Below are 24,121 nucleotides of genomic sequence, written 5' to 3'. Positions count from 1 at the left end.
TAATTGGGGAATGGTTGAGCAAGTTATGATATATAAATGTGATAGAATACTATAGTGCTATAAACATGATCAAGGGGATGGTTTTGGAGAAATCTGGGAAGACATATAAACTGATATGGAGTGAAGTGAACAAAACCAAGTGAACCATATACACAATAACAACAATATTATAAAAACAAAATGCTTTGAAAGTCTTAGGAATTGGGGCGGCTAGGTGGTGCAGTGAGTAGAGCACCAGCCGTGGAGTCAGGAGGACCTGAGTTGAAATCCAGCCTCAGACACTTAACGCAAAAATTAGCTGTGTGACCTTGGGAAAGTCACTTAACCCCAAGTGCCCTCCAAAAAGCAAAAAAAAAAAAAAGTCTTAGGAACATTGATCACACAATTACCAGCCATGATTCCAGAGAATTCATAAGGAAGTAGGCTACTTACCTCCTGACAGAGGAATGATAGGTTGAAACATATCATGGGGGGTGGGGAGGTGTTGTTTGTCCTTCAGTTTTGAAGGGGACCAATGAAATCATGGAGTGCTGACCTTGACTTCCACATAAATTGGATTTAAGCGAAGCTGTGCTGCACAAAGTCATCAGCCTCACTCTTTCTTCCAGAGTCATAGAAATCAGTGGCAAGATGAAAGTCAGGATGATTGGCAATGGCCTGTGATGCAATGGATGACTTTGGTATCTTCCATGCCTGACTGTGCTCTAAGTCCTCCATGGTGCCTGCTTCAGATGCCTTTAAGTCCATTCGAACAAATTGTTCTCTTCCACCCATTCTATTGGGACAAGTCTTCACTTGCTTGGGGTAGACATCCCGCTAACTCACCGATGGTTTTGACACCTGTCAGGTACACTCAACTCGGTTTAACCCATCTGTCAAGATGGTTTTACTGTGCAAGATACAGCTCCTTGGAGCCACAGGTGAGATTGGGTGAAAGGTGGACATCAAAGGTGCATGAGCAGCCCTAAGAAATGGCCAATACGAGAATTTGTTGGTTCAACCATATATGTTTGTAACAGGGAATTATGTTTTTTTTTCCCCCTTTTTCTCAGTGGGGTAAAAGGGTGAAAAAGGTTTAATTTGGAGAAACGATTTAAAAACACAACAAAAAGAAATGATTGTACAGTTACATAGTGGGGTCATAGCGAAATTTGAAAAGGGAGGGTGGAGTCAGATTTTGGAAGCTAAGGAATTTGAAATTTATCCAGAAATCTACCGCAGGGGCAGTCCAGGGTGAGAGAAGTGTCTTTGATGTTTGTTTCCTTTTCCAAGGAAGAAGGGGAGAGAATTTGCAGTTAAGGAGATTATTACCTCCCTGACCAATAGAACATAGTCTTTTATTCTGAGTAGCTGGGAAAGAAAGGGTTCCCTGAGACTTTTTTTTAAGCAGTCCTGTGGAAGGTAAATTAATTATAGATCAAATACAATTTCAGAGGTGATATTATGTAGAGGCCTCTCAACACTTTGCCTTATGGGTACACGAATACATAGATGCCATAGAAAGATCACTTGAAGGAACTGAGGACTTTTAGCTTGAAGGAGATAAAGTTTAGATGGGGAATGTAGCTCTCCTCCAATATTTGAAGCCTTTAAAGAAGCCACGTAGGAGCAAAATTAGGTTGTTTTGCTTATCCTATAGAACACAATAAGAAACAATGGTTGGAAATCGGGGAGAGACAATTACAAGAGAAAGCTTACTTGGGGTTGGGTGGAAGTATCTCCATAATTTCCTGTGATGCAAAAATAGGTCTCAATACTTATTTTTAAGAAAGTGTGGAAGATAGACACAGATAGCCATTCTCTAGGCTGATCTTTGAGACCTTTTAAGCTTATAACCATCTATTAGAGCTTGGAAATACTCTGGCACAGACTGTGAGAACCCAGGGTTACCTCCACACCATAATGAAGCATTGGTGTAAGACTTTAGAAATTATTGAATGTTGAACCTGGAGTCAGGAAGATCTCCCTTGGAATTCTCCTCATCTGATATCCAGACATTAGATGTGTGATGCTTCATCTGAAAAAATTAGTCAGTTAATAATCATTTATTGTGCCATTTGGTATGTGCCAGGCAACTGTGCTAAGCTCTGGGGAAATAAAGAAATGGCAGATGCCCTTGAAGAGCTCACAATTTAATTGGAACAAATAATTACCCCTACCACACAGGATTGTTGTAAGGATCAAATAAAATAACATATGTAAAGGGTTTTTCAGATTTTAAAGTGCTTTTAAAGAAAAACTTTTCTATTAATATATTCACTTAACAGCATAAGCATAGTTTCAATCCATGTTTCCTCTCTTCCAAGGTAACATGAACCCTTTCCTTAAAAGTAGTGAGGGGATCTTTATGATATTGAAGCCTTTCCTTTGTTGTCTACATGATTAGTGATTTGATGGCAAGAATTTCCAGTCAGGAATAGAGTGGAGGTTATTTCAGAGAAACTTAATGAAGAAGGAAATTCTTGCCCTCAAACTTTCTACCCTTCCTAGTGTTTAGAAAAAATTTTGAAGGGGCCTGCAATGAGGCTTACCTAGATTTTGCAGCATTCCTGAACCCCATTCTATTATAGCCAAACAATTTGGTGGGGATACTACATATTTGATGGTGTGGGGTACAGAGGAGGCAGCATGGTGATAGGGACCCACTAGCCTTTTGGACTTATGTTCATGGCCAGAGCAAAATCAAAATCTATTCCTCTTGGATGATTTCATTTTCCGTGCAGACCTCAGGGGTCTTAAAATGGTGCAGAGTAGACATATGTGAGAACTTGTCACTGTCCTGAGACATATGAATTGCTCCATGGCAATTGGAACTAGGGCCTGATAGGCATTCAAGCTTTCTAGGTGGACCCATAGATTAGGGGTATTTGCCTCTATTTATTGCCATAAAATTAAGGAACCTAAATTGAAATTTACATTAGGAAGGAACCCAAATCCTCTGGGGATCTGCACCTGAAGGTCTAATGCTCTCTCAGATCTACTTTTGATTTATACCAGAACACAAACCTTTTCACTCATAATGGGATATGGTTTATCATGTCTTCTTCCTTACAAAATTTTTTTTAGTTCAGTCACTCAATCACTCAAACCAAATGCCAACTCTCTGTTCTAGTCACTGCACATAAACTGTTCTCCACTTCATCAGAACTATCCAGGGGCTAACTTCCTATCACATTTATGCTCCTCTTTGTAAGGGTCAAGAGAATGTTAAACTCTTTTATGATTCTGGGTGGAAATTAACAGATGCAGACAACTGCAAATTCTATGTCTTCTCTGCACAGGTGTCTACCTTCCCCCACATTCTTTACATATGGTATGTGATATAGTGAAAAGAACATTGGGATGAAAGCCATCAGCACTGAACTCTAGTCACATGTCTGCTGCTAACTAGGTATGTGACCATGAGAAAGTCACATATCCAATCTGGGTCTTAGTTTACTCATCTGTAAAATTAGATGGTTAGATTAATATCATTTAGGGTTCCTTCTAGTTCCTTTATAAGATTCTGAGATGCAAAACAGAGGAACCAAGCCTAAAGGGAGGTAGAGACCTATGCTTTGAGGTATCAAAAGAAGAGGGGTAAGACTCTAGATAACATTCCTGAAAAAGGAGGCCCTGGAATTCTTTAATGCAACCAAAAGTTTTGTGTATATGACAGTCTTATTTTGCTAGAAAAGCAAAATACGTAGAACAAAGGGACATTCCTCACTCCTGTCAATGTGAGCCTACCCCAGGGAGATGTTCGTTCACAAAGTTGTCTAGAGAGTCAAAGTAGATGGAGTCTTATGAATGAGGACAAATTACTTAGTAGAATTTGACCAGCTGGTTAGGAAAACAGGGGGAAAATTAGAGAGATTTTATCATCTATCCATGATAAATACCACTCAATACTTCAAGATTCTGATATTCCATTTCTGTGGGTTCCTTCTCCATTTGTATAGATTGAATTCCTTTCTGTTCTTTAATAGACAATATAAGAATTTTTACAAGTGAAGACATTAATCAATGGGTAGCCAGCTTTCTAGTGACAAGCCTTCCTCTGCTTCCTGTAGGTAAGACAGTGCATTGTATGACAATACACAGATCACTGACAAGCATGATTGAAGCCTCCCCCTGACCAGTAGAATGTAAACTACTTGAGGGTAGGGGTTGTTTTTTTTCCTTTGTCTTTACATCTACAGTACCTTACAATAGGAGGTGGTTAATAAAGGCTTATTGGATTGGATTGGGTTGGTAGAATCTGTCAAAACCTGCGTGTACCTTGTTGGCATCACCTCCAAACCATGATGAGACATTAGAAGAGAATGTTTTACATATCCATGCATAATCATGTATGCATATACTTAACTGCTAATAATAATTTTTCAGGCTCATCATCTTTTCCCATACTTTGTTTCATTTTATCCTCATAATACCACTGACAGATGACAGGCACTACATTATTATACTTATTTGACAGATAAAGAAACTGAGGCCCAGAGTGCTTACATGATATGCAAAGGGTCACACAGAAACTTAATAACCCAACCTACATGTGATAGTTTATCTAATACCTTCTGCACTCCTCTAACAAGGCATTACAAATTAAACTAAATCCTGGCTGCATCTATTTGCCATTTATCTTCTATATGTTCCCAAGAGGTTGTATCCATGTGTACTCTCTGATAGGAGAGATGAAGGGAGAAAAGGAGAGGAAACTTGAAAACTATAAATTTTTCTTTCATTTGACAAATATATTGGATCCAGTTGTTCATTGCTAAAGTAGTAGACCAGAAGGATTTATGGTCAACAGTGTGGGCCAAAGACAGCCTGCCTTAAAGGTGTTATTTTATTAAGGAAATAGTTCTAAAAAGGTATATTCTTAGGGGTGCCGATCTTAAATGACCTGAAAAGAAATATTCTTCTGCCAGAAGGGAGAGGATCATCCTTACAGATCAATCATCAGACCAGCTAGTCTTATAACAACACAAACTGTATCTTCAATGCTGTGTCTACTTCAACCCGACCTTTCCCATCAACTCAGACAAAACATCAGTAAAAGCAGTCCTTCGCCTTCAGAGGAACATCTCCTACTCCCATTTCTGTCAAAAAGATTCTAAGTCATTTCACTTCTCTGTCTCAGTTCCCTATCTTTAAAATGAGAGTGGAAGACCAGATGATTTGGTAAGTCCTTTCCAGATTTAAGATTACCTGATTCCATGAAATATGTTAAAATATCAGGATAATTGATACACTTTTCAGCTAATTATTGAAGTGTTAGAAATATTGCCTAAATTGAGCAGGTTTTAATGGTCTTTAACGTAAGTCATCTTCATGCTATACAATGACAGGTTAACGATTGATATGCTTAAATAAATACAATATTTAAAAAATAAGATTTTTCAAAACTGAAACATAACAAAGGAAATAACTATGTTAAATAGGATTTTTTTTTTTACAGAGATACTACCCGTGGGGTATTTTTAAAGAAGAAAATCTCCTACTACCTTCAAGATAGATTTTTTTTTTTTTTTGCTTTTTGGAGGACAATTGGCATTAAATGACTTGTGCAAGGTCACACAGCTAATTTTTGTGTTAAGCGTCTGAGGCTGGATTTGAACTCAGGTCCTCCTGACTCCAGGGTTGGTGCTCTATTCACTGCACCACCTAGCCAACTCCTCAAGACAGATGTTTTTAATACAAAAATATGACATGTATACTTTTTTTAAAAAATAAAGTTATTCTATGACATGATGGGGCTACTTATGAAAAAGTGGTTGAATGAATGGTCATTAAAGTGTACTTTTCTCATGTTATTACGCATAGAGTAGGATGGTTACAAAACTGGGACAGGACATTTTTAATTCCCTAAATAAAGATTTTTAAAAATGTATCTTAGTCAACATCCCAGGGTTTTAAGATTGATGATAACCCATGTGATGATATAATAAAAACAAATACTGATATATGACAAAGAATGGAATTTTCCATATATACATATGTATCTATATGTATATGTATATACACACATATGTATTTATAGAAAGACGTGGGAGAGACCAGGTTCTAGTGTTTTTCTGGGGGGAAAGTTGGACAAAGATCACCATCATTTTTAATCATCTCTAACCATTGTAACCATTGCTGTTCATGTACAAGAGAAGAACATGATAGGGTAAGACCAAAACAGTTTCCTTACCAGAAAAGACCTTCTTTCTTTTGGGGAGGAAGAACACTTGAAGGTGTTTGCCTAGCAATTAGAGCCTGTGTGTACATATTATACATATACTATATATATATATATATATATATATATATATAGACATATCTATATATAGTATAGCCAAAAGACCTAAGAACAAAAATGGATTTTCTAACTATAACTTATATGACTTATAGGACATAAAGGAAAGAGGTAAGGATAGACATGAATTCACAGAAGAACTCAGAATACTTCAGAGCTAAACATAAGAGTTCTAAGAAAATTCAAAGAACAGCTCAAAGGGTAGACTTTATCTTAGCCTGAATGTTGTATTCACCTGATAAATCCTGGAAAAGCTGGAGAGCTTCATAACAATTGACTTAAAGAGTTGACTAAAGATAACTAACCAGAGCTTTATAGACTGATTGAGGAAAGAAGAGGTTCTTTCTCTGTAGGGAGTCATAAGATCACAAATTTAGGCCTGGAAAGGACCTTAAAGGCCATCAAGTCCATTTTCTACATTTTACAGAGGAAAAGGAAACCTAGAGAACTTAAGCAACTTGCCCAGGTTCAAATAGAAAATTAGTATCTTATGTGAGATTTTAAATCAGTTTTTCTTTACTCTAAGTCCAGTGCCCTGCTCACTAACTACACTATGAAAATTTACTAATCACGGAACCTTCAAGATCTGAAAGAGTTTGAAGTAGGTGATCCTGCAGCTAGCACCTCAATGGAGAAGTATAGATGAGGCATACTCAGAGAAAAACTAAAAGAACTATCTATCCTCTAGATAGATTAGCAACAATACTCCCCAGAGGATGGTAGAGGTAGTTAAAGATTTGGTTAATGGACAAATATTCATCCAAATATGGATGGGGAGAGGCTTACTAGTCACAGCATTCCTGGTAGATATAGGATAGGGTATTAGGCATCATTGAGGATAACTGCATAGCTGAATACCACTTGAAACAGAAATTCAACACTTTCAGGGGAGTAGAAGAGATGCCTAGAAGATAGTAATTGAAACACGATCCTTGGCATGAAATGTGGAATAATTCCTCACTGAGAACAGATCCATCAAAGAGCAAAACATTGAAATTACCATAAGATGACAACTTAGAGAAAAGATTGTTACTAACATTCAGGGGTTGGCAGCGATGGTAGAACAAAAACTGCTTCATGGAAGATAATGGTAATTGAGTTGATTTTTAAAGGGTGGGCATTAATGCCTGAGGCAGGACTGGATACACAGTAGGTCCTGAAGGATAGCTGTGGATTGAAATAGACACAGGCAGAGACTCAAAGATATAGTTATATGGAACTTTGATGTAATTCTATTTGTAAAAATAGAAAATTATACTAAAGTAATTATGCTAGTAAGTCCCATTGTTCTAAAAGTCTGTGAGATTTTGTTCCATGGGGAATACACAGGGTAAAGTATGTCAGAGTAGAGATTTGAGTCTTAACAGTATATCACTTCATTATCAATGAAATCTAAATGTATCCTGCTAGGGTTTGGCCATATCCCCCCCCCCCACTCCACCAAATATCTAGTGTTTATGCTCTCTAAGAAACTCCATGTAACAAATAACATAAATTTACTAAATTAGATTATGGAGAAAAGTTCTTTTTACTTTTCATAATGTAGATCAAGTCTTTCTCTCAAAGAAGGACCGTTTCTATCAGATGTCCAATGAAAGAAATGTTACATAGGATTTATTGGGATGTTCTGAGGGAGATGATAATTAGCTGTCTCCAAATTCTGGGAAGAGTCAACAATAGAAAACTAAATGGGAGAGGCTTAGGATGGCCATAAGGAAATATGAAAATGGTCTAGAAGGTCCTGCCTGATCTATACTGGTAGAGGAAATGTCTTACCAGGATCTCCCTATAATGATAAAATAGGACCAGTTAATAGATAAATCTTTAGATAGAGGAGAAACAGAGAGACAGAGACAGATTGAGACAAAGAAAGTCATAGACATACATAGGCACAGATACCAAGTGCCTATCTTGATCATATATATAAATAAATGTATGTGCATGTACATATACATATATATGTATATGTATAGCTGCATATATGTATTCCCAGTATTGACAGCTAAGTCACACAGTGGATAGAACACTGAGTCTGGAATCAGGAAGCCCTGAGTTCAAATCCAACCTCAGATACTGACTATATGACCCTGGGTAAGTCACCTAACCCTGTTTGCCTCAATTTCCTCATCTATAAAACGAGCTGGAGATGGAAATGGCAAATTACTTTAGTATCTTTGCCAAGAAAACCCCAAATGAGATCCAAAAGAACTGGATACAAAAAACATTTCATAAATATTTTCATTTATATGAAATGCATTATCTGTCAATTTATATGCCTATATTACTGGGAACATAAGTGCAAAAGATAATCTCTGCCTTTAAAGAAGTTTACATTCTAATAGAAGAACTAACACTCTGAGATAATATATGAATAAACAAATGCTGTTGGTGATATATATGAAAATTTGAAAGATATTTCTTAGAGGTATATATATATGCATATATCTCTATGTACATATCTACAGGTGCATGCATATACATACATATGTGTAAATCTATACGTGAAATTATATACTCTTATCATACCCCTGGATATTGCACACATAAATAAGTTCTTTGGGATTCTTACTAATTTTTAAGAATATAAGGATATCTTGAGACCAAAAAGTTTGAGGACTACTGCTCTACAAGTTGAAGAACAATTTTGGATCTACATTAGTAAACTTTCTCATTGGGAGTGGCCTACACTAATGAGATCACAGGTCTGTTGGTCTCTATATGTGTATGTACATCTCTATATAAAATATATATGGACACCTACACATGTATATGTAAACATATACATCTGTGCATATGTAAGCATGTATGTATATACTGTAGGCCACTTCTGATGAGGAAACCTATTCTACCAATTTAAATTCATACTTGTTCTAACTTAAAGCTTTAGAGCAATGGTTCTCAAAGTTTTTGGCCTCAGAATCTCTTTACACACTTAACACTTCTTGAGGGCCCATTCCAAAGAGCTTTTGTTAGTGCAAGTTATGTCCAGGGGTGTAATAGAGCCAGTTTGTATATGCTCAGGAAAAACAATCAATTTTTTGGTGTGAACATTTACACCATAGTAATCAACAAACACTACAAATTAGGGCTTGGTTGACTTTTTTTGATCATCTGGACTTAAGACAATGATGGAAAAAATATCAATATGCAGATTAAGCTAAAAATTGAGACATGCATTTGGAGAGTAAGTTGGCAAAAATATTAAGTGTTAAAAAAAACCAGCACACCTGCACCCTTGATTATAGTTATCAAAATTTACCATTTTAGAAGTTAAACTGTTTTTAAAATTTATTAAATTCATTTAAAATAAAAATGAAACATTACATATTGACACAAATAACATTTTAATGAAAGATATTTTCCAAAACAAACAAAAAAACAGTGAGAAAAGTAGCATTGTTTTACCTGTTTTTGTAAATCTCTTTAAATCTGGCTTAGTAGAAGATAGCTAGATTCTCCTGCTTTTTCATTTTCTCTGTTGTGATACATTGTTTTCCTCGAAGTGCATGAAGAAAATAAGACTACACACAGATAAGTATGGGGGGAATTTTCATAGACTTTTAAGGTAATTGTGATTATTTTTCTTTGACACTATACCAAAGCTTGACAAGTAGTTTTCTTAAAGGCAAGTGGCAATGTGGAATCTGAAACCATGTCAATGAACTTTTAATAATCTCTTACATTAAAACACATTGGTTTATCTTGTATATTTAATGAATCTTTTATCTATGCATGATTTTGTAAATTCGTGCACTAGTCATTTGGAAAATGTTGGTTCATTAAATTCTGCAGGTCTTTTAAAAGTAGACACATATAATTTCACAATATAAAAAAATCATATTTGTTAATACTTTCATGGATCTCATCAGAAAAATACTTATGTATTGGTGAACTGTTAAGCTCAAGATGGTGGATTTAAGTTTTCCAAAATTCCAATTTTTGCTTGAAAGTTGAAATGTTGTCACTGACAATGAACACTGTAGTTGTTTTTCTTGAAGTGACAGGTTCACTTCATTCATTTCAGAGAAAATATCTGCCCATTACATAACACTAAATAACCACATTTTTCTATTAGCTGTTCTTTTGAGTAAAAAGGGTGCTTCATGAAAAAAGTAACCAGTTCATCACAAGTGCTTATCAGTGAGACTTCTAGCATACTTCAGGGAATGCAGCACAAATGCTTAATCCAATATAAATCTATAAAGTTTTAAAAAATTCGCTATTTTAGCACCCTTGCATTCATTGCCAAGAATTCATATAAACATCTTTGATAATTAGTTGGTGCTGATACTGAGCAAACCTAAGCAAAACAGGAAGTCTGATCATATATGTAGTTTTGTCCATTTGTAAGGCAAACTCTCCAACCACCAAATCATTTTGCTGCTCACTATTCCTATAAGACTTATATTACATGATCATGTAGTTCCTTTTTTTTTTTTTTAACTCTGACTTACATTTCCACCTTGGGCTTCCTTAGACAACCTGATGGATTCTTGCTTCTGGGGCCTCACTATATTAATGTTGAACTTAGTGTACACTCTCAAACAGCTGATCCCACTGTGGCTTAGAATGCCCAAGTTCAAAAGATGCACCCATTTTGGGAGCTTCTTCCAAGAGGTGGGATTATGAATACACACCACCACCATCAATGAAGCTATTTTACAACTCACACTTTCCCTGTCTTTTTGCTAAAACTAAGTTCCTGGTCAGGTCCTTCTTTTAATTCCTGCTTTGCCTTGAATCCAGTGATTTGTATCTAGCAGGCACTGAAAAATTTGTTGATTATGAACTTAAAATACTTAGCTGCCATAAACTCAACTTTTCAAATAAACATGTTTGGACTTTAAGAGTTCTCAGTTATTATTTGATACCCCCATTGGCTGCAAGGAAGGGAGAAATAGCCAAAGGACTATAGTTCTGATCTCATGCAGAACTTAGATTCATCCTAGGGATGGCCTAATCCCCAAGAAAGGGAATCAATCTTATTCTCTTTTGATTATTTGCTCTACCCCTGATTTTTTGGGGGAAATCTTTAAAAAGCAGATTACATATGGTTCATGTCTACATTTTCCCAAAAGTTATTATTGTGGATTATTATTTATCGTTTATTAATTTTGTTTGAAACTAACTTTCTGTGGTTAGAGATAGTCTGTACCCATAATGTTGCCATGACCTCAATAATTCTCTAGGAATGTTGAAGATGCCTGAAAGGAATTTTGTGTACCCCTTTGGACTGGATCCACCCAAAGCATTCCTGTTTTGGTTCCTCACACCCAAGGCTTGCTTTGGGTCTCCTCAAGTTTGTGTTTTGGACTCCTTTCAGGTGATTATGTGTGATATCTTTGTCAGGTGATTTGTGTTCAGAAACCTTCATCAACCTCCAATATAATATAAACCTTCTAAAATTTAATATAAACCTGAGGAGGGGGAGACACTCCCCCCCTTCTTTCTGGCTCTCTCTACCAAATAACCTAATGAATTTCTTCTAAAACTATTCCAGATTCTTGAATTTGTTCTCAGGAACATTAACAATGTCTCTTCTTAGAAATAGTGCTCTTAATACAAAATAGATATTAAGTTTAGGAGAGAAATTTATTTCTACCACCACAAATAAAGCACTTAAAACACGTAAGACTACACACATGTAACAAATACATAAATACATAAACAATGTTTTATCACAACTATTACACTCTCCTGAGAGGTGAAGATAATTTTGTAGGAGTGCTAAACAGATGTTTCTCATTTACCTTGGATCTCTACTATCCAAGCAACTTGTGTAATTCAACTCTTCCCGCCAGTCAGGGTATGGCTTGGGTTTTTTTAATTCTTTCAGATGTTTCATCCTCTTGTAAATAACCCCACCTCTTCCCCACCTTAGAAGCAACAAAAACACCTACCGCTGGGCAGCTGGTATTGGCCCCAGAACCTGCAAAGCATCAAACTCACAAGGAAGCTACCAAGGCTAGAACTGCTTCTCAGGGGACCCTGTTTAGTCATCTGTATTCAGGGAGAGAAAGGGAAAACAGAAGACCAAGGCTTCAAGTCTAGTCTTAGACTTACCCAGGCAAGTACAAGTTCTCACCACCATATGCTGGTTGCTACCATGCCTGCGCAGGGAAGGGGAGAGAAAAGGAACAATCACTTCCTCCCCCTTTGAGGTTATTCTAGGAAGAACTTACAGAGTTCCCAAGTGGCAATCTTAAAAGAGAGAAAGGCTGATCCTTTGTCTTCTCCTTCTATAATCTACTGAGTGGGTAACTCCTCCCAAATCAATAGACAATTATCTTTGACCTAACCCTGGGATGACCTCATCCCAAAGTGCAAATCTTTCAGTGCACAGCCAGGAAAGGACTTTCCAGGAATCAGAGTGCATCCCTAACTCTGTGGGATGTTCTCTGATCCAACTTTCACTACATACTATGTGCCAATTTATTGTTATGTGTGTTGACCTTGTTCCCTGTAAGGAAGAGATTATGCCATATACTTAGTCTCCTTTTTTTTCTTCCCCACAGTGTCCACCTAGCACATTGCCCTGAATAAATACAGCAGGTCTTCAACAAATACTTGTTAATTAGTTTTAGATATATGTTCACTTAAAGGCAGGAGAATGGGTCAAGTGAACTCCTAAGATCCCTTCTATAATTGGGGATGCAATGAAAACACACCTCAGGAGGCCTCTGGCATGCCCGCCTGTCTTCTTCTCTTTCTTTCTTTTATATCATTACCTCTGAGGGAGAAAGCAGGCCCAGCCATTAGCTAGCGGGAGTCATACAGCTGTGCCCAACTATCAAGCCCTGATGGTACACGTCGCTCTTGGTCTCTGGCAGGAAGTGTCCCTGGCTCCCTGAAATAACGGTAAACGATAGGGTCCTTTTCCTCTGCTCCCCACCCCAGCCTGTAATTGAAGCATTCTTAAAGACAGTTCAGCTGCTAGCAGATCTGATAAGAACCAAGCCCCACTGTACTGGATAATTTGGACCTCATTTGAAGTTTGATGCCATCTCCAGTTTAACCTTCCTGTTGCCAGGCCCTGAGCAAAAGCGTCTTTACCAGGTCATAAACAGAAGGCTTTCTCAACCACTTGGCCTGCTTTTATGAGAACTGCCACTTTGGGGATTCCCTGTAATGTGAGGTCAGACCACTTATTTTGTAAAAATTTAAGAATTTTATAAAATCATAGAAGTGGTTACTTGTTTCCAATCAAATAGTTTGTTAGTGGTAGAATTGGGTCTCTTGGTACCTGGCCCTGTCTTCAGTCCATTCAATTGAGTAGTAAAAAATAAAACAATAACGAAGTTTGTTTTGTGCCTTTTTCAACTCAATGGCATCTCCTTTCCTCAACCTTTAGGCATCTAGTATGGCTCATGCTTTCTTCCTCTCATTCTAACTTATACCAAGCAGTGAATTCCTATCGTTCTACTCCTGACACCATTCCCAGAGGGATTTGCCTATTAGTTAAAAGTTAAAGCTAAGAACAAGATATAATGATGGCTATCTAAGTCCTGGTAATAAAGGTCTAGGGGCAACTAGGTGGTATAGTGGATAGAGTGCAGGTCCTGGAGTCAGGAAGACTCCTCTGCCTGAGTTCAAATCTGGCCTCAGACACTTACTAGTTGCATGACCTCAGGAAAATAACTTGATTCTTTTTGACTCAGTTTCCTCATCTGTAAAATGAGCTGAAGAAGAAAATGGCAAACCACTCCGGTATCTTTGCCAAGAAAACCCTAAATGGGCCCATGAACAGTAAGACATGACTGAAAAAATGACTCAAAAAAGATTTGAGTAGGGAGAAAAACACTTGGGAGCCAGGAAGGAGTTATTAACATTCATCAAATCTGAGATTTTCAAAGTTAGTCTGGAGCTCTGAGACTATTCAGTCAAATCCATACCTCAGTAGGAATCCTCTCTAAGATACTCCCCAAAGTGGTCATTTAGTCTTTGGTTAAAGATCTTTAGTGCATGGTGAGCCCCTATAATCCAAGGCTATCTTTTCCTTTTTTGGGTAGCTCCTGATATTGGGGAGTTTTTCCTTACATGGATCTGAAATCCTCCTCTCTGCCAAGTTTACCCATTGCTCCTAGTTCTGTTCTTTCCAGCCAAGCAGAAAGAGTCCAATTTCTCTTCCATTTTAATGTCCTTCAAATATTTTTAAAAAAATATTTTATTCTGAGCTTAAAAAATAAAACAAGCATTTCTATAACACAATAGAATAGAAAAAAAAGATGATTGTACATGAAACTACAAATCTATTACGTACAACTTGCTATTTACTTAAAATATATAATAAAGTTGTCATGTAACTTTCTTTTTCCCCTTTTTTCTCTCCTCCCCTAACCCCGGAACATGTGTTTATGCATGTATGCATGTGTACATATGTGTGCACATACATCTATACATCTGCATATATGTATGCATGCACATACATAAACATAAACCATTTTATACATATATCTACTCATCAATTCTTCCTCTGGATTCAGATGGCAGCCTCCTCTATATATCTTTTGTAGTTAATTTCGGTATTTATAATAGTCAAAAGGTCTTAATCACCCAAAGTTGTTTTTTAAAACAATGTTGTTGTTGCTATATACAATGTTCTCTTGGTCCTGCTCATTTCACTCTTCATTATTTCATACAAATCCATCCATGTTTTTCTAAGATCCTTGAGCTCATCATTTCTTATAGAACAGCAGTTTTCCATCACAATCATATACCACAACTTGTTCAATCATTCCCCAATTGATGGGCCTCCCTGTAATTTCCAGTTCTTTGCCACCACATGGAGAGCTGCTATAAATATTTTAGAACATATAGGTCCCTTTCCTTTTTCCCTAATCATCTTGGGAAACAGAGCTAGTAGTGGCATTTGAAGACAGCTATCATTTCACAACCTCCTACCCCCACTTCCTGGCTAAACATGATTGCAGCCCACATGGATCTCTGCCATTCCTGACCATCCAGAGCACTCATTGTTTGTACCCTGCATCTAGAAAGCCTAGATCTCCTGTCCAGCCCCAGCCCCCGCCCCTACCCTTTCCTTCTCTCCAAAGCATTCTGTACACAAGTACCAAAATAATACTTCTAAGGGAGGGGTCTGATTACATAACTCTCCCTCCACCTCCTCTACTGCTCAAAAACCTTGCGCAGCTCTGCACTTTCTCTAGGATAAAATAGAAACCTTTCAGTCTGTCATTTGCCAGTGGAGTGCTCAGAGAGCCTACTGCTAAATTTTTAGTGGGAGCATTTACACTTTGGAAATTGGCAAACACTACAAATCAGGGCTTGGTTTGTTATTTTGTTAATTTTTTTTAAGAAAGTGGGAGAGAAAATGTTAGAAATGTAGATTAAAATGAAGAGTGTGGTATATATTTGGGAAAGCTGGTTGTTAAATATTTATCAGCACATCTCCTCCACAACATGGCTCTTACCTATCTTTGCATTCTTATTTAATACTACTGGGCTATGGATACTTTATATGCCAATCAAAGTGGATGACTAACTGTTCTATAAACTTAGCATTCCATTTCCTGCCTAATTCCCCAGTTCTTGAATATACTCTATACTTACTGCTTCCTCTCAGGAACCTCATCTTCCTTCAAAGCTCACTCAAATGAAGCCTTCCCCAATCTCTTCATTTGTCCTCTCTCCTTCATCTAATCTCCTTTCACTTATTTCTATATAACTAATTTCTTCACTTTCTTCTTTATGTCTAATCCTACTTCCCAGTAGAATATAAGGTCGTTGGGGGAGGGCTAAAGCATTTATTAATCACTGTGTTCCAGGTACTGTATTAAATATTTTAAAAATATTCATTTGATTCTCACAACAGTCCTGCAAGATAAGTGCTATTGTTATTATTATTATTATTATTCTCATTTTATAGCTGAGGAAACTGAGAGTAAGCCTCTTGTCCAGGGTTATACAACTAGTCTGTGACTGATGCTGGATTTGAACTCAGGTCTACCTGAATCTAGGTCCAAATGCTCCGTTCACTGAACCCCTAGACATCAGAAGTCGGGACTAATAGTTAAAAAAAATCTCCTAGCCTTGGTGTATACTATAGTAAGTACTTGATAATTGCTTATTGAAATTAAGTGATGTTTGATTATACTGAAATTTGCATTTTATCATACTGTGGGGCTCTTTCACTGTTCCAAATGTGTGTCTTGTGTCACTGGTTAGACTATAATTGATCCCTCATATTTTCTTCTCCCATCTCTATCTATCACTGTGGTAGCAAAAGACTGGCCACCCAGTAGAAGCTCAGTGATAAGTATGAGCTGGTTGAAAAGTTTCTGAATGAGTCTTTCATAGCAAAGTAAACCCAAATAAGATATATAGCTCCTGAAAAGATCAATGAATAGATCTCCATGAAGCTAAAAAGGTGTCTGTCTTGCTGGTGACTATTGACAGTGCAGTTAGCCAGTCATTCAGGAAATGATCGTGAAAAGACCTAGCAAGGACTAGATACATAGAGTAAAGAGTGAGGAATAGAGGTTGTCTCTGCTCTCAGAAAACATTAGTCCACTAGCAGATATAAGATAACAGAATGAAACATAAATGCAAAGCCAGAAACTTACCCAAACATTCCATTACACCAATACAATTATTAAATTGCGTTCAATGCTGTCTGTATTCTATCATCCTTCATCAAAGTTTCCCTTTGTTGGTTCATCATGCTGTTGGGGTGACCCTGCCTTCTTGACGCTTGTGCCAGAAGAGCTTAGGAAGAGTCTTACAATTTAGAAAGGCTTCAGATTCAGTCTAGCAAGAGACTGGGCATCTGTCGTAGAAAGACCAATCTCACTACAATTGGAGTAGGCTACCTCTAGGTAGGCTACTAGGTAGTAAATCTTTCAACAGTGGCAAATCAAGAAACGGGAAGGTATTGTTGACTGCATGGAAGGAGCAGATGTAAAATATGAAATTTTTTTTTTAACAAAAGGCATTATATTGTATATCTTGAGGGGTGGAGGAATATTTCTGAATTATCAATCTGGGTCCAAGAACCACATACTGGTTATGTGATTCTGAGTAAGTATCCCAGGAAATTCTCTCTCTCTCTTTTTTTTAAAGCAATTGGGGTTAAGTAGCTTGCCCAAGGTTACAAGGGCAGTTTTTTTTTGCATGTGGGTGTTAAGTATCTGAGGTCAGAACCAATCCTGGGTCCTTCCGACTCTGAAGCCTGCACTCTTATGCACTGCGCCACCTAGACACCCGAAGTTCTGTTAATATTATTAAATTGCAGGACAGTTGTGACATGTAATTGTTAAAGAACATTATCTATTTTCTGTAAAAATCCTACATTGATGAAATCACAGGCCTAGAGGTTCCACCCCCTACCCCTTAAAAGTATGACAATTATAAATGGAGGCAATTCTCAAATTACATTCCCAAAGTTCTTGTGTTATTTCTTTGGGACTTAGACAACCTTTTTTTTCTCAGAGAAACAATATTTTCTACTCTGATTAACACCCACACTAGACCATAAGATCCACTGTGATCCACCATATAGTTGAATTGTAAGCTCCAAAGGGCTAGCTAGAGATTGTAGGCTAAAGTTAAAAGCATGCTGTCTTTGGAACAAGAAGACCTTTCAAATTTCAGTCCTTGTGGATTGGGAATTAGTAACTTCACCTGCCTGGGCCTGAGTTTCCTCTTGTGTAAAAGGAAGGGGTTGGACAAGATCTGAGGTGTCAGATGGCTCACAACACTATTGAAAATAGCCTGAACCAGATTAAAATAGAATTTGGAAATATTTAACAAAATAAGTAAAATTACAAAATACCATATTTTATACACACACACACATTTTAAATCAATATGGAGCCCATGGGAATCCTTATGTAGGGTTTAATTTATTTGAGTGACAACCTAGACTAGATAATCCTTGGCTTTCCTTTTTGCTAAAATTCTCTAATGCTTGAAAGTTAATCTTTACAATCTGCTATAGGGTTTACACAGTGATTAACATGTTTGTTTATTTTTCAGTCTTCACTGTTAACCTAGGAGATAGTTGCTATTATTATCCCCATTTCACAGAGGAGAAAACTGAGGGTATGAGGTTAAGGGGCTTGCTCAGGTTTATGTAACTATTGTCTGAGGCAGGATTTAAACATAGGTCTTTCTGACTTATTAGTTTACTCACTACAGCTCTGTAGTCTCTAGGCTTAAGGGGTCATGTGATACAGGAGAAAGGAAGGGGAAGAGAGTGCCTTTCTGCCTCTTCCTTTCCCCCCAAACACACACATTCTTGGACACATTGCTTATCCTAGGAGAAATTTTGAAATAATTTAATTATTATTATTATTTTTTGTTCTCTCCTGTCTCCCTTGCGTCTATCTAATACTCAGGAAAGTATTTCACTCAACTTGCACTAATATATGAATGAGCAATGGCCCTTTAGCCCTAGGAAATTGATTTATATATTTAAATGGTCCTATGTTTGAATATCAAACAGTGGAATTAAGTAAACAGAAAAACCCAGGCAGTGTGGCGAAAAGGGTAACTAGCATTTAGGGAGGTTTACCCTGACTCAGAGTCTTCCCCCAGAGACCAGTTCCCCTAAATTATTTTTGATTTTCATAGCTTCTCCTTTAGTCAATAATTTCTCCCAGATTCCCAACTGTATATATATATAAATTATGACCCAAGGCTTCTCCCAGAGTCTGAGCTCATATGGACTAGGTTTGATCTCAGGAATTTACTTCTAAGGTTCATTATTCTTTCTTTTGATTGTTGTCCCCATGTGGAATTTACTTTAGGAAGCAAATTGTTTATATTTAAGTTAACACAAATATAAGTAGCAGATGTCCCCAGCTCTTATACAAGTATTCAAGGTAATAAATGCATGTATATATGTGTTAATCTTTATTTCAACCACCTCAGAAAATGCAGAAGATTCAAAGAATCCCAGAAGTAAATACAGAAAACACATCAAGACTTCATAGTCTACATGCTCTCCAGGTTGGGGTTGTTGGTGGGTAAACCCTTGACATTCTATGGAGTCTCACTTTTCTTTGAGACCTGTACAACTTAATAACTCATTTTAAAAGGAGTAGTTGGACAGGTCCCAATCATGTTGTGACTCCTAGAAAATAAAAAAAACCCTTCTGTATTGTAACAGATAGGGGTTCAGGAGCTTTGTCTGTGAATTTCCTTTGGGGGCCTCATTGGAAAACATAAGGAATACTTTTGCTGTGTTTTGTTGTTGTTGAAGGAACTCCATCATTGCCCCAGTTCTGACAGCTTTTGAACTAAGAATGTCCATTTTTCTCACTTATAAAATAGAATTATGATATTTGTAATAGTTATTTCATAAGGTTGTTATATTAAAATAACTTTTAAAATTTATAGGAGTATAAACATGTGGGCTGCTAATATGGGCAGGTGAGGCACTAAAAGATGGGAGAGGGATGTAGAACCATGTGAGAAACTGCCAAAGAAAAACTAAAGCACTCATGAAATTTTGATTGAGGGTATTGTGGCAAGTATATACTAGGCATGTAACTGAAAATCTTTCCATTTGTTGCCACTAGCAAGAACATCAAAGGATGGAGTATCTTATATCCAGAAAGCATAGACAGCATGGAGAATTTTGACGTGATCCTTACGGAACAGATGAAATTTTATTTATTTTAAAATTGCAAACTAGTTTCCCTCCCTGAACAGAAGATGAAAGGGTAATAAGAAAATCTACTCTCCCCAGTATCAGGTAGAAGGAAATGTTCCTTAGTAAAAGGAAAAAGGAAACCCAGGGAGAAAGTTAGCTAATGGAGATATTCATCTGCACTACCCAGACTCCATTTAAGAGAGTTGAATGGGAGAAGTCACAGACTGGGGTACATTTTCCCCTTCTCCCCCTTCTCCTAGAGGTACATTGATCCCCTTTATTCTCACCCCTGTGGGAAGAAAACAAGAATCCCTTTCCCCTTTGGTCCCTTGGGCCCTATTTCTTGATTCTTAATACTGGCAGGCCAGGTCCCCTTGCCCCTTTGCCCTGAATGGTAGATTTACTTGGTTATACTGCTGAGATGATCTGAAAGTCACCAAGTTCTATCCTTCTGCAAAAAAGGAGGAGTAAGAGACCTTGCTATTATGGCATACCTTGCTACTATACCATTTAGACCCTGGGTTTAAATATAGAAAACACATCAATACTTAATACTTAATATGCTCTCTAACTTGGAATTGTGTATGAACTGTTTGAGAAGTGAGACTGTATCTTTCTGTTTGTATTTTTCTATTTGTATCCCCAGGACCTGCAACAGTGCTTTGAATAGAGTAAATACTCAGTAGTTTTTTGTTTGTTTATGTTTCTTTTTTTTTGCATTCATTCATTCATTCAGCAAAGAAGAAAAATCTGGATAGAGGGAAATTTCAATCTGTGTTAAGAAGTTTGAGGGGGGAAGACTGTGAAACAAAGAAAAAATAGAAGAACCACTGAATATTTGGACCTAAGTAATAGAAATGAAGCATTTTCCTAATGATGAGGAAACTGGACCCTCTGAAGAAGCAGAAGCTGATTTGTCAAAGAAATGGTGTCTCAAAGCAAAGGTAATGTGTATCCACAAGTACTATCAGGGAAGAGAACCATTCAATTGGATTCAATGCACATTCACTGAGCACCTACAAAGACAAGGCCACTCACTATATACTGGAGATACAAAGATGCTGGCAAGGTGGTAATGGTGGTGGGGATGATGCCATTCTCTCAGGCTATTTACAGATGGACTGTAACCCTCAGGGAGGCAGTTCCCAACTCCTGCTATAGCTTCATTCATAGCCATACTGGGTATCAACTCTATCCTGCCACTTCAAATACATTTGCATCAGACACAGTTCCACCTAATTACTGGCTTTATGTTGAAATGTAAATTTCTAGATTCTTAACATGGAAAGATCTTTGATAGTGTTCTCTCTTTTCTTTCACCTATGAATAGTAGGAGGTATACTTCGGATATTATCCGACCTGTCTCCATCAGGGTCACTCCATATTCTTCTCTCCATCATCTCACCATATTCTTCTCATCTCTATACTTACTCCCTGGCTTTCAGTAGACCATCAAAACCTTGCCAATTCATTAAGGAATTAACTAATAAAAAGATTTGATGTTTGATACCTCCCACCCTCTTTCTCAGTGGCATTTCCATTTTAATGGAAGACAGTGAAGGGGCAGAAGATCTTTTTAGTGTCCATTTTATTGGGGCCCATGGGAAAGGTGATTTGGGGCCTGAAGTTGTTGTCAGTTCTCTGGCCTCTTGCCATTCTAAGAGCATAGCTGGTGTCTTGGGTTAAGCCCAATTCTTATCCTTTAGCCAGGAAATGGAAGTAAATGAATAAAACTGGAGAAATCCCATCCTGGAGGATGTTCACTTAGAAATTCAAGGTGTGCATGGACTCTTATGGTGAACAGTGTGCAAAGCTACACACATACACACGATATATACATATATGTATTTATTTATATACACATGCAGTTATTTATATGAATACATATTAATATGTATGCATATATACACACATGGATATTTACCTATCCATGCAAATATAGATATATCTGTATATATAAGATGATGTTTGTATGTGTATATGTATCTATACATATACATATATACATATACCTATATACATATACATACATACATATAAACATACCATATATATAGTGGTCCTCCAGAGGCTGCTATTTTTGTTATTGTTGTTTGTAAAATTTAAAGGATTTCAGTTATGCAATAAAATCTTGAGCCCCCAAAAAGGAGATAACTCACCCAATAACACTTAGAGTCCCCTCACGCTGTGTGGCTCCATCCAGACCTAAAAGTCCTAGATTCTAGTCCTGGCTCCACGATTGGTCCTTGGGCTCTTTCAAGACCCAGTTTTTCATCTTTCAACCTGAGAATAATGGTGCCTTCCTCTATATGTGAAGGTACTTGAAGAAGGTATGGAAATATAAAGGGCCAGGATACTTTTTCTTCTTTTAACTGGAGCTATGATGTCAGTGGTATAAAGAATGCCCAGTGAGGAAACTCCCTCTACCATTCAATCAAAGAACATTGATTAAATGCTTCCTATGTCCCAGGCACTATGCTAGGTGCTGGTTCTGCCATTGCCATTCAGAATCTGCTCTGTGAATTATAGTCTCAGAGAGCTGAGGCACAGAAAAGCTTAAAGCATTTGTGTGGAACAATGGATAGGAAATTGGACTTGGAGTCAGGTAGAACTGAGAAACCTGAGACACTAGGTATGTGATCCTGAGCAAGTCATGTAACCGTTCTCTGACTCAGCTTATTCATCTGTAAGATGGGGATGATAGCAAGACCTACCTCCCAAGGTTGTTATGAGGCTCAAATGACATAATATTTATTTAAAAACATTTTGCAGACCTTGAAAATCTGTATTTATTTGAGTTATTAATATTACTTACTTTACAAGGTTGTGATTTTCAATGAGATAAGATGTGTAAAGTGCTTTACAAACCTTTAAATGCTCTATATAAATACTATTTGATATTATTAAGAAACTAACCCAGGCTATGTATGTGTCAGAAGCAGCTAGTTCTCTATCCACTATGCCAGGAGGCCCTCAGAGTTGCCATGCAACTATGAAGTGCTCTTATGATTCCAACCTTCCTTCTGCCTTTAATCAAGGCATCTAATCCACCCTGCAGGGAGGAGGGAGGTAAAGAGGGAGAAGAATGAGGTGATCCTGACCATGGGCACTGATTTACACCATAGAGGAATATACCCACCTTGACATTTTCAAAGCCTGGCCCAGGTGACAGGGTTGGGTGGAGGGGAAGTATTTTTCTCTAACATTAGCAGAAAATGTTCATCATTATTGTCTATCTAAAAATGAGGGGAGGAGGTGGGGAAAGAGTGGACATGGAGAAACTCAACATTTTATTTTGCACAATTGAACTTCATTAATCATAGAAAATCAGAGATGGGAGAGACCTACTAGGTCACCCCATCCAACCCTCTGAAAGCATTAAAAGCTTTCAAATGAGACAGAAATCGGAGGTCCTGATTGCTGCTGGTCATTAAAGATGTTTTTGCGAGGCAAAAAATGTTAACCTTCGTGTCCCTGCCAAATTATACTTTGGGTGGTTATGGGCTGCCTCTGTGAGAGGCTTCTGGCTTTTGGGGTTGGGAGGAGCATTCTCTCAGCATGAGTGCCCACTAAGTGGCTTCTTAGGGGTGCCCTCTATTATGTAACCTCTGCTTACCAACTGAGAGGTCTCCAGGAAAAGAAGAACATGGGCTACTCTATGTGCTTTCTGTGTTTGTCCTGCTGGGGAATTTGGGGAAGATAGAAGGTACCTTTAAAAATGCTGCTTTCACCCTGCTGCCCCTTTCCCTCTCCATCTTGCCCATTAGAATTCCCTTTCCCTGCCTCCCACCCTATATGAATACTTCCTTTCTCTCTCCTATCTTACATGAATACTGCCCTCTGGCCCTATCTTTTCTAGAAAACCTTCACCACTCACCCACACTACTTTCACCCTTCTCTGTCCTCCCACTACACTTAAACTAGTGGTTTTTAAAGGTGTGGTCATGTTCCTCACCCTCACACCCCCATTCCTAGCTGTAGTCTGCTTCCTGAACTTGGTGGGGAAGACCAGAATAGCTAAGGAGGCAGAAACCCAATCCCATCTCCTTCCCCAGTGAATCCTGGGGAAATAAAGAAGAGGGTGAAAGTGAGAGAGTAGGGAAGGGATGGAGAGGTAAAGTAATCCTAAAGTGGAGGAATATGTCTGGAGGCCTAATTGATGAGTAACTTTAATTTACTAATTACTTAAATATTCATTGTGCAAAGATTGTGTGCACCATAAAGAA

Source organism: Petaurus breviceps, unplaced genomic scaffold, assembly GCF_028583685.1.
Source record: "Petaurus breviceps papuanus isolate PSGF00001 unplaced genomic scaffold, PetGlider_PUasm1.0 151, whole genome shotgun sequence".
NCBI lineage: Eukaryota > Metazoa > Chordata > Mammalia > Diprotodontia > Petauridae > Petaurus > Petaurus breviceps.
The sequence above is the reverse complement of the archived record's forward strand: the minus strand, read 5'-3'. Positions refer to the sequence as shown.